Raw genomic sequence first — 13,274 nt, 5'->3', positions numbered from 1 at the left:
TTTTTTTTGCATTAAAATTAAACATTTTAATTTTTTTTCCCAAAAAATGTTGTTTAAAAATCCACTGTGACATAAAAAAAAATGGCAAATCCCACCAATTTATTCTCTAGTGACTCTGCTTTTAAAAATACATAATGTAATATGTCATTTTCCAGCAAAAAATAATAATGATTGTTACATGGGGGAAAAAAAGTGCCAGAAAACTCCTGGCCTGGAAGTGGTTAATTACCCTTTAAATTACACAATTGCATGGTTGCAAATCACCTGCGTAGCTTGGCAATGCCTCCCCCCTCCTATGTAGTTTTGATTAAAACTTCACCTTATCCGCTCTCCATTTATGCTTTTGTGCAACAGTAACTGTGAACTGCGATTTGTTCGATGTTTCACTTGGGGAACGCTACTCAATATTTTGCTGACCAAAGCGTTGACCCTAATGGCGGGAGCTGTAGATGTAGCAATGTGCTGTCACAATTAGGGGGGCTGTACACAAGCTGCGCCAGTCCCAGCTGTCCTGATACAAGGGCCTCGAGATTACGGGGCCAACGAAGACTGTGCACTAATAGGATCTCAGATCAATTGCTAGAGGCTGCGAAACAAACCAGGACCAGCAATTCATTGTAGGCTGATGGCTCTGATTTTGATCTTGGACTGGTTATTTGGAGGAGGCTTCCTTAATCCCCCAAATTCCCAGCTCACGTGGGTTAAAAAATCGAAATTGAGACACAGGGTGGAAAAAAGATGTCTTCCCCGAGGGACAACGCTCAAAGAACTCAAATCGGGATGAAAATGCTTATAAACTATCATCATGTGAGACTATGAGCAGTGGAAGTTTCTTGCATTTGTGAAGCCCGAATGAAGTTATACAAATAAATAAGTAGTAGTAGTCACATTCAGCTGAACCACAATAGAGGGTTAGTGTTTCTCCAGTCATAGCCATTGATCATGGCTACCTAAGGTGATCCCTTTTATGGGGTATGAAGTGGAAGTAGACATGGGCTAGGATCCCCTTTATATTCCCCCTTTGAAAGAGAGTAAGGACCTGATTCTTTGCATGGCTAGTAGGATATTCTGTTGACACATATACACCTCCTCTCTTCTTGTGAGGAAGAGCTGTGATCAAGGAAATATATGTAACACTCTACTAGTTCAGAGTAGGCTGCCAGGTACATTTAGTTAGCTCCTCTGTAAACAGTGGAGCAGGGGTTGATTACTTTGGGCTGTTCGGTGTCTCACTGTTCTGCTACTTCCCCCTGTCTTCTAGAGACTTCTGGAAGTATAGTGGGAGGGAGAGCAGAATGGGTAGTCTGAATATTTATCTCCAGCTAATCCCTGGGAAGATGAAGGAAAAGCCCATAAATATTCTGAGGACTGTCAGCAGAGTGCAGAGCTACAGGGCCTTGCCTTCTGTAGGAGACCACTGTTTAGGGGGCAGAGAGAGAGAAAGACAGAGGGGAAGTCAGAGGAGCTTTTTTGAAGACATTAAGGTCCCAGCTAGGTGTAGCTGGGGGGGGGGGGGGGGTGTATTGTCACATTCTGCTGCCTATCGTAAAATGCTGCCGAAGTCACGTGGCGGCCAACTGCGCATGCGCGATGCGTTCCAAACGCAAGTGCGATGCGTTCCAATGGATTCACGACAGTACACACCAGTGAAACCCCGTGGATTGGAGGATGTTAAAAAAAGAGCCAGGAGGCCGAGCGAGCGGAGCGAGCCATCCGAGCGCAGCGAGGACATGAGGCCGACTGGCCACTTTCCTCTAAATCCACGTCGCCCTGAATGCCGGGTTCGCTGGTGTGTACTGTCGTAAATCCATTGGAACGCAATTCGCAGTTGCGTTTGGAAGACATCGCGCATGCGCAGTTGGCCGCCACGTGACTTCCGCAGCATTCTACGATAGGCAGCAGACTGTGACACTACAGGGGCCTACTGAAGACAACCTGGATCTGAGACTGAGCAGAGCCAGAGGAAAGTTGGTATAGGGAGCCCAACCATTCTGGGGACTGAGTGAGTACTTGATCCTGCTATACATTGGAGAAGTGACTATGGGGCGGTTTATCTCACAAGCAAGTGCAGTGCAGTCAGGAGTTGTGCAAGATGGCCAAGAACTGTAGAAGACAACCAAAAAAATGCCGTGCAGCCTGAGGTTGTGCAATACAGCCAGCACTTTGGTACAGAGCAGCAAGAGGCCTTGCAGTTCCATTCCTATCCAAGTTCCTGTTCCCAATAACCCCCCGCCAAAAAAAAAAAAATCTAAATATTCTTGAGCCAAAGGAATAATTCTAAAAATGCGGTGTGCCTGGCTGTGAATGCTGTAAATGAGGGGAAATAGGCTCTACATATATGAAAATGATCCACATCCCACTGCAGGAAGAAGCCCTGAATGAACAGAAATAACCTTAGTTTTATATGATTGTAAAGATATCTGAGCAATGGGTGTTTGTGGTTATATATAGGGGTATCAAAGTGATATATATTGGTACATACAATTGCCTGGACCTGTACTCTTTTATGTGAAGTTGAGACTTATGGCAATAAAAGATTATTTTATTATGACATAGTTTATTATATTTATTACTAACTTAGCCCCTTAAAAGTTCTGTATATAAATTAGCATGTTTATAACGTTGTATGACGCCTAACGTTACAGAACAAAGCCAGTTAACCTATACTATGACCTGGATAAATGAGAACCTTCACAGACTTATGCCTATGCCCATTTTTTACCCTGAAAAGATAACCATGACCAGTGGTGGTCCATGGGCTATGGTTTGAAAAAAACACACCTTTATTGTGAGGTTACTGAGATAATCACACTACAACCATTACTATGAGAGGAAAAAATACGAGAGGCCCATAGCAACATAAAACCGTCTTTTTAGGCTAGCTGGATACAAGGATCCTTGGTGATTCATGTCTCTAAAACTTTGTTTTCATTAGACAAAGCTACAAGCATTGTACTGGCCCAGACCATTTTGATAGCCATGGTAGTTTCCATTAATATTTTAACACAGATTTACAAGTGGATTCAGACATAGGTCTTTATCCATGTAGGTCATGGTATAGGTCAACTGGGCTTGTTCTGTAATGTTAAAGTTTACCCAAGCTACTTCTTCAGATCCAATGAGTGTCAGGAATATACCCCAGAATTTAGAGCTGGGATACTAGAGTATCGTAGATAAGCTAGAAATGTCTTTAACACTACAGAAAGAGTCCAGTTGACCTATAGTATGACCTGGATAAATGAGAACCTTCACAAACTTATGTCTATGTCTACTTTGTAGCCTGAAAAAGGTGATCACCCCACAACCATTACTGCGAGAGGAAAATATCTTGGCCTGTAGCAACATAAAACCATCTTTTTAGACCGGTTGGAAACAAGGAATCTTGGAGATTCTTGAGATAAGCTATGAAATGTCTTTGACTTTACCAAACAAGTCCAGTTGACCTATGCTATGATGACCTGGATAAATGAGAACCTTCACAGACTTATGTCTATGTCCACGTTTTACCCTGAAAAGGGTAGCCATGCCAAAGGTAGCATTCATGGACAGTGGTGGTCCATGGGCTACAGTTTAAGAAACACATCTTTATTGTGTTAATGAGATGATCATGCCACAACGATTACTAGGAGAGGAAAATATCTTGGCCTGTAGAAACATAAAACCATCTTTTTAGACACAAGATCGGACCTTTGTCCGACCAAAATCACATCGGAAATCCGACCGAATTCCATCGGAGTAAAAGAGAACATGTTCTCTACCTAAACTCCGATGGAATTCATCTGAATTTCCAATGAAATTACTCCGATGGGGCATACACACGTTCGAAAATTCCAATCGTGTGTAAGGGGCTTGAGATGCTCACGCAACAACCATTACTGTGAGAGGAAAATATTTTGACCTGTAGCAACATAAAACCATTGTTTTAGACAGGTTGGAAACAAGAAATCTTGGTGATTCTTGAGATAAGCTATGAAATGTCTTTAACATTACCGAACAAGTCCAGTTGACCTATGCTATGACCTGGATAAATGAGAACCTTCACAGACGTATGTATTTGTCCACTTTTTACCCTGAAAAAGGTAACCATGCCAAAGGTAGCCATGACCAGTGGTGGTCCATGGGCTACAGTTTAGGAAACACACCTTTATTGTGAGGTTACTGACAGGATCACACCACAACCGTTTCTATGAGAGGAAAATATCTTGACCCACAACGCCACAACCATTACTATGAGAGGAAAATGTCTTGACCCATAGCAGGTTACTGAAGCCCCGTACACACGATCGGACCTTTGTCAGACCAAAATCACATCGGAAATCCGACGTAATTCCATCGGAGTAAAAGAGAACATGTTCTCTATCTAAACTCCGATGGAATTCATCTGAATTTCCAATGAAATTACTCCGATGGGGCATACACACGTTCAAAAATTCCGATCGTGTGTACGGGGCTTGAGATGCTCACGCAACAACCATTACTATGAGAGGAAAATATCTTGGCCTGTAGCAAGATAAAACCATCTTTTTAGACAGGTTGGAAACAAGGAATCTTGGTGATTCTTGAGATAAGCTATGAAATGTCTTTAACATTACCGAACAAGTCCAGTTGACCTATGCTATGACCTGGATAAATGAGAACCTTCACAGACGTATGTATTTGTCCACTTTTTACCCTGGAAAATGTAACCATGCCAAAGGTAGCCATGACCAGTTGTGGTCCATGGGCTACAGTTTAAGAACACACCTTTATTGTGAGGTTACTGAGAGGATCACACCACAACCGTTTCTACGAGAGGAAAATATCTTGACCCACAACGCCACAACCATTACTATGAGAGGAAAATATCTTGACCCGTAGCAACATAAAAACATCTTTGTAGACCGGTTGGACACAAGGAACCTTGGTGATTCATAGATAAGCTATGAAATGTCTAAAACATTACCGAACAAGTCCAGTTGACCTATGCTATGACCTGGATAAATGAGAACCATCACAGACTTATGTCTTTGTCCAGTTTTTACCCTGAAAAAAGTAGCCATACCAAAGGTAGCCACGACCAGTGGTGGTCCATGGGCTACAGCTTAAGGAACACACCTATATTGTGAGGATACTGGAGCCCCTTACACACGATCGGACCTTTGTCCGACCAAAATCACATCGGAAATCCGACGTAATTCCATCGGAGTAAAAGAGAACATGTTCTCTACCCAAACTCCGATGGAATTCATCTGAATTTCCAATGAAATTACTCCGATGGGGCATACACACGTTCGAAAATTCTGATCGTGTGTACGGGGCTTGAGATGCTCACGCAACAACCATTACTATGAGAGGAAAATATCTTGGCCTGTAGAAAGATAAAACCATCTTTTTAGACCGGTTGGAAACAAGGAACCTTTGTGATTCTTAGATAAGCTATGAAATGTCTTTAACATTACGGAACAAGTCCAGTTGACCTATGCTATGACTTGGATAAATGAGAAGCTTCACAGATTATGTCTATGTCCACTTTTTACTCTGAAAAAGGTAGCCATGCCAAAGGTAGCCATGACCAGTGGTGGTCCATGGGCTACAGTTTAAGAAACACACCTTTATTGTGAGGTTACTGAGAGGATCACGCCACAACCGTTTCTACGAGAGGAAAATATCTTGACCCACAACGCCACAACCATTACTATGAGAGAAAAATATCTTGACCCGTAGCAACATAAAAACATCTTTGTAGACCGGTTGGACACAAGGAACCTTGGTGATTCTTAGATAAGCTATGAAATGTCTTTAACATTACGGAAGAAGTCCAGTTGACCTATGCTATGACCTGGATAAATAAGAACCTTCACAGACTTTTGTCTATGTCTACTTTTTACTCTGAAAAAGGTAGCCATGCCAAAGGTAGCCATGACCAGTGGTGGTCCATGGGCTACAGTTTAAGGAACACACCTTTATTGAGATGATCACGCCACAACCATTACTACGAGAGGAAAATATCTTGGCCCGTAGCAACATAAAACCGTCTTTTTTTTAAGGCCGGTTGGATACAAGGATCCTTGGTGATTCATGTCTCTAAAACTTTGTTTTCATTAGACAAAGCTACGAGCGTTGTACTGGCCCAGACAATATTGATAGCCACGGTAGCTGCCATTAATAAGTTAAACATCCATCAATACCTGTAACATAAATTCAGAAAGTAATTACAACAAATCTAGGTCACTTAAGCCTGGGAGATCTTGAGCAGGCAACCTTGAGCAAAGACAGGACAGACGCATGACAGCTGGACAATAAATAGCGAGATCTTTAGTTTGATGTATTGAAAGCTTTAAAAGAGCACATGGCACTGCTGCTCCTCGCCATCTGACAAGATACACGTTATTTCAGAAAAGTCATTTATAGGAGTTAAATGGAAGAGACGGACGGACATAGAGCGACTCGCGACATATAAGAGACGGGTGAGTACACAGTTGCAAAAAAAAAGTTGCCGTGGTGTAAAAATATTCTTCCTTTCCATATACAGTACATAGGATTAAAAAAAAAAAAATGAATACCGGCAGGCCCATTTTATGTGCCATTCCCATCATTCACTGCACACCAGCTGAAATATAAAATCCAGGTAACATCGGGAATGTCTGCAGTACATTTCAAACCCGATACGGAGGAAATACATGCAAAGGAATGCTTTTCCCTGCCAAAGTATATGGCCCGGATTCACATACATTGGCGCATATTTATGCCGGCGTAGCGTATCGAATATACTCTACGCCGACGCTTTGCAGAGAGGCAAGCACAGTATTCACCAAGCACTCGCTCCCACTCGCTCTCAAATCTACGCTGGGTTTCCTCTGCGTATTCCGGCGTAGGTGGAAGTGGGCGTAAGCCATGCTAATGAGGCGTGACCCCATGCAAATGATGGGCCGAGTGCCATACAAGTACTTAAAACGAACGGCGCATGCGCCGTCCCGTGGACGTATCCCTGTGCGCATGCTCAGAATCACGTCGGAATTACTCCATAAGATACGATGGATCACTGCCTACGATGTGAACGTAACCTACGCCCAGCCCTATTCACGTACTACGTAAACGACGTAAAATACGACGGCTGTGTTCCCTGGTCCATACCTTTGCATGAGTTGCACCTCGTATATGGGGCTTAACTTTACGCCGGACGCACGACTTACGCAAACCGCGTATATTATGCGCCGGGCGCAAGTACGTTCGTGAATCGGCGTCTCTCCCTCATTAGAATATGCGCATAGAAAATCCATGGGAGCGGCAAATGCGCCCGGCTTAAATATGCGCCTACGATACGACGGCGTAGGCAAGTTACGTCGGTCGGATGAAGCCTATTTTTAGGCGTATCTCAGTTTGTGGGCACGGCGCACAGATACTGACGGCGGATATTTAGACTTACGCAGCGTATCTCGAGATACAGTACGTCTGCGTAAGTGCTTTGTGAATCCGGGCCTTTGTATTTCTGTCAAACCAGTCCTGCATGCGCAGTTCGTTCGAATCGGGGGCGCGCTTAATTTAAATACAAGCCGCCCCCTTGGATATCCGCGGGGATACGCCGGGCCAATTACACTACGCTGCCCCAAACTACGGAGCAAGTGTTTGGGGAATACAGCACTTGCTCCTGTAGGTTGGGGCGGCGGAGTGTAAATGGCTTACGCGCCACCCGCCTACTTTCTACAAGAATATGGCCCAGTGTCTACAAGCTATAGTGCAAATCATAAAAAATTATCACATCTGATTACACCTGATGTACTGAAGGCCTCTCTCATTTCTTGGGACCCTAACAAGCCAGGAAAGTACAAATGCCCACAGATGGCACTGATGAGGCGGCACAGATGGCACTGAGGTGGCACAGATGGCACTGAGGCGGCACAGATGAGATGGGTACTGATGTGCACCGATGAGGCCTGTGTACTGGTGGGCACTGATGCGGTGGCACAGGTGGGCACTAATGAAGCGGCACAGATGGCACTTACGAACCGGCACAGATGGCACTAATGAGGCGGCACAGATGGCACTGAGATGGGTACTGATGGGATGGGTACTGATGTGCACTGATTGACTGCGGCACAGGTGGGCACTGATGAGGTGGCACAGGTGGGCACTGATGAGGTGGCACAGGTGGGCACTGATTGCAGATGTGAACTGAGGTGGCAGATGGGCACTGGGCACAGGTGGCACAGGTGGGCACGGTGGTACTGGTGGGCATGGTGGTACTGGTGGGCACACGGTGGTACTGGTGGGCACACGGTGGTACTGGTGGGCACTGTGGTACTGGTGGGCACTGTGGTACTGGTGGGCACTTTGGTACTGGTGGGCACTGTGGTACTGGTGGGCACTTTGGTACTGGTGGGCACTGTGGTACTGGTGGGCACTGTGGTACTGGTGGGCACTTTGGTACTGGGGGGCACTGTGGTACTGGTGGGCACAGGTGGTCCTGGGGGACACTGTGGTACTGGGGCACTGATTTGTCACTTTTTTTTTTTTTTCAAATCGCTCGTTCTCCGTTTGCTCTCCCCTCCTCACACGCGGTGTCTGTGTGAGGAGGGGAGAGTCGGCAATAAGAGATGATCTCATATGTTTACATATGAGATCATCTCTCATTGGCCGCACAGATCGCGCTGTAAATAGCCGCTGCGATTGGGACACGGCCAGCACAGCAGTTCCCCGCTGCGCGCTCGGGAGCGCGCACGGGGAACGAGCAAAGGGGCGGCCGTAAAAAGACGGCCTGTTAGAGATTGAGAGCCGCTCTGCGGCCGTACAAAGTCGTACGGTCGTCAGCTAGTGGTTAAAATAAATTACTAATTTTTTTTAATATGGGTACAGTGTTGCATGACCGCGCAATTGTCATTCAAAGTGCGACAGCGTCGAAAGCTAAAAATTGGCCTGGGCAAGAAGGGGGTAAAAGTGCCCGGTATTGAAGTGGTTGAACATATTACACACACACAAGCCAGTGCTGGGTCTCGGAAAAACCGCGGCATTTACGGGGTTAATCGCCACAATCCCCCGTTACATAGCGAAGTCCAAACCTCAGACACAGTTTGTATAAAAATAAAAATAAAGAAAAAAATAAAATAAAAACAAGAGGAAGTTTGTCTCCTTCATGCAGGTTCCCTTCTTCCATTATGGGGGCCGTATCATAGGGGATACGTGTCGTTTGTTTAATGTTCCCCTCTTGTTTGCATTCCTGGCGTATCGCGTCGCGATTTTGCATTGTTACCAGCCAAGTTGCCAACGAAACCCTCCAGTACGTTTTTTTTTTTTTTCCAGGCATCTAGACCAAACATAAATAAAAGCGTCTTGTCTCCGCGTTATTTCTAAAAGTAAAAAAAAAAAAGTCGGGAAAGGCCGTAAATCAGAACGTTTAATATAAAAAAAAAAACGTGAACCGCTTTGACAAAGTTTAACTCGGCGAAAAAAAAAAAAATGTTGTTTTACAAACTCACTTCTGCCGCCGCTCGCGTTATTGCGGGGATTTGTAAATCAAAAGCTTACGTGTGAGGCTGGCTTTGACATCGCCAGCAGATTTGCGGCTCTATTTGCATATCTAGAGCAAAATATCGAAATTGATTTCCTAACTTATGGAACGTTTAAATATTTCAGCGACGACGACGGTCGCGGTGATTTACAAATCGAAAAACCTTTTGTGGTTTCGGAAATAAAAAAAGCAAGTTTGGTAAACTGGAAGAAATATACTTAAGTCATAGTACAAGTGCCAGAGGTGTGGATTTATAAATCTTCCGCGTAAATCAGTTTATTTTACAACGTCGCCGGGGCGCGTTCCTGTCCAAGTCGGCTCACTTCCTCTATTTATTGCCGGAAATTTGTGCGAGTCGTTTATTACCACTTACATGAAATAGAAATCTAAGATTTAGAAAGGTTTCTCTATATCTTCTTTTTTTTTTTTCCCTCTTGTGCCTTTAGTTGGAACCGACTGGCGATTTTTTGTTTTCTTTATGTCCCGCGGTAAACGTGGTAAAATTTGTTTGAGTGACGTGTATCTTAAAGTTGAACTCCAGGCACATGTAACTTTTCATTTAACCACTTCCCGTCCGGCCTATAGCACAATGACGGCCGGGCGGTGGGACTGGGCATCACGTGAAGTCCAGCAGGAAAACTGTAAGGCAGTGGTTCACAACCTTCTAGTGCCGTGACCCCTTGATACATTTTCCCAAGTTGTGGGGACCCCCAAAAGTAAAAAAAAAAAAATCGTAGCGTGGGTTGTCAGCATCCAAGGCAAGACGAGTAATTTTCACCCCTAACCCACGGACATTTAGCGCTCCCTGAGTCCCTTTCACTTGTACCGTATTAAAACCCCTGAGGCCTTGTACAGACGAGCGAACATGTCCGCGGACCGTTTTCATCGGACATATCCGCTCGGAGATTTTGGTCTGATGGTTGTACACACCATCAAACCAAAATCCCCGCGGATAGACAGAGCGGTGACGTGGCAGTGACGTTGACGCCGCCACGTCCGCAAACCCGGAAGTTCAATGCTTCCACGCATGCATCGAATCACTTTGACGCAATGCGCGGGTTCTCGGGCCAGCGGACATGTCCGATGAGTCGTACTGACCATCGGACATGTCTGACGGACAGGCTTCCAGCGGACAAGTTTCTTAGCATGCTAAGAAACTTTTGTCCGCTGGAAACCTGTCCGCTAGGACGGAAAATTGTCCGGTCAGCCCTACACACGACCGAACATGTCCGCGGAAACTGATCCACGGGCCAGTTTCAGCGGACATGTTCGGTCGTGTGTACGAGGCCTTAGGCCTTGTACACACGACCGAACATGTCCGCGGAAACTGGTCCATTGGACCAGTTTCCGTGGACATGTCCGACCGTGTGTAGAGCCTGCCGGACAGTTTTCCGGCCTAGCGGACAGGTTTCCAGCGGACAAAAGTTTCTTAGCATGCTAAGAAACTTGTCCGCTTGAAAGCTGTCCGTCGGACATGTCTGCTGGTTAGTACGTCTAACCAGCGGACCGAAATCCCGCGCATGCGTCGAATTGATTCGACGCATGCGTGGAAGCATTGAACTTCCGTGTCAGAGAACATCGGTGTCGTATTCGTCACCGCGTTCTCTGTCCGCGGGGATTTTGGTCTGATGGTGTGTACACAAATCAGACCAAAACCTCCCAGCAGACATGTCCGATGAAAACGGACAAGGCCTACATACAAGGCCTTATAGTACATTTTAGGATGTAGCACTCTTTCTCTTCTTTTATCTCTCTCTATCCTAATTTCTTCTTTTTTTTTTGTTTTCCCATCTCTCTTGCTCTCTCTTATTCTTTCTCCCTCCTTTTCTTTGCTCCTCCCGGTCTTTTCCTTTCCCTTCCATGTATTTTCTATTTTTACTCCTTTTCTTACTCCTTGATGGGAAGAATGGGATGAGTGGCAGTGCTGGGGGAGAGTTTTGATCAGCCAACTTAGGTGCTCTAGATCAAGGTCACCTTCTGATCTGAGAACTGCCGTAGGGACCTTTAATGGCAACTATAAATGTTACTCACTGTGTCTTCGGCTTCAAGTGTCTCGTAGCAGTGACACCAATGCCGAAATCAGGAGACAGGGCCTCCTCCAGCCCCTCCCACTTCACATTCCTCATCAGTCAGCTGACCACTAGTCTCTGCCCCCCAACCATGCTGTGAACTGAATGGGCGGCTGCGAAGACTGAGTGGGCGGGCTCCAGGAACAGCCGTGAAAAGGCTGGGAGAGCAGCGCGGGCTTCAGGAACTGCCCAGGATTCGGTGACCCCTGGCAAATCGTCATTCGACCCCCAGGTTGAGAACCACTGCTGTAGGGCAAGGGCCTTACAATGACTCAGTAGGGAAAGTGTTAAAAAGTATTAGCTCATAAAGTTGGGTACTAGTTGTTCTTGTGTACTTTTGCACTAGTTGTAGGCATTGTGAATGTATTAGGTAGACTCCTGCGCTGTATGGGATATGGGTGAGGAGGAATGGGCCAGAAGGGTGGCAGTGGGGTGGGTGGGCGTGAATACTGCAGCAAACAACAGGCGTGTTGTCCTCTCAAGACAAAAAATAATAATGTGTAAAATGTGAAAGTGTCTGCGCTGTAAGAAACCTGGAATGGGGAAGGGACAAGGGAAGGGGTGAGTGGACGGAGATCCGTGGACCAGTGGGATAATGGGTGTATAGACACAGTGGAAGTGACCCACAATGGAAAATAAAATAAAATAGGTGTGGTCTGGCCTAAAATATGTGGCAGAAAACACATAAAAAAGTCTTCAGAATATCAATGATAAGTGAACACTTCAAACAAGCAACCTCTTGAGGTGAATGGTGAAAATGAACATATATAAAATAAACAAGACTTGAAAAAAGGGTGAAGTCTTATAAACAATATTGGAGTGCAGTCCAAAAAACAAACAAAATAAAAAGTGACTAGTAGGTAAATAAGTGATTGAGTATAGGGAATGCCAAACTCAAGTGAGTCAAGGTGTGTGATCAGGTAGGTCCACACATCGTGCAACATTGCCTACATATTTAGGAACAGGCAATACAAAGTCTCGCATCCAATATGACTAGTCTTTTAATCTCTGCTTACCTTTTTTTTTTTTTTTGGGCACAACTTCTACAGTTCAGGTCTTCTCCAATAAGATTATTTACATCTTCTTATATTTCAATGCATATGTTAACAGGGAAAAAAGACTTTGCTTCTCTTTAATCTACCTGTCAGAAGCATCGAAATATTCCTATTCATGATACATGATTCCTATACCAAGGAACGAGATTTTCTACAAAGTCTGCACAAAAAAAAATATATATATATAATCTTCTCGACAGGCACCATACAAATTATAATTACATTAAGTAATTTTAACTACAAGGTGGATTTGGGAATTAACTTGATAGTATTAAATTCTTATCAGCTGTGGATCCTTAGAGACACTTCGCCTGAGACCGGCCGGACCTCTTACACTACGCAAAAAAAGAAAAGAAAAAGAAAAAAGAAAAAATTCTTAAGATACGATCGTGCAATTACCTAGATAAATTTCTATCTCAAGACTCGGTGACAGTTATAAACCACTTGAACTTTGCTTTCATGGTTTATGACATCATGAACAGCAGAAAAGTTATTTATCATTATAATTACCTGTTGTCTATATTTTTGCGTTTTGAGGATGAGATGGTGGTGGTTGCTTTTAATTTGATAAATGGGTAGACGGAAGAGATAGCGTGTATTATTTTCTTGACAAATAAATAAATCTTTTCTTTTTAGGTCTATGAGCCGGGGCCGGTCCTAGGCAGG

Source organism: Rana temporaria, chromosome 11 (assembly GCF_905171775.1).
Source record: "Rana temporaria chromosome 11, aRanTem1.1, whole genome shotgun sequence".
NCBI classification, from domain to species: domain Eukaryota; kingdom Metazoa; phylum Chordata; class Amphibia; order Anura; family Ranidae; genus Rana; species Rana temporaria.
This window is presented reverse-complemented; position numbering follows the sequence as displayed.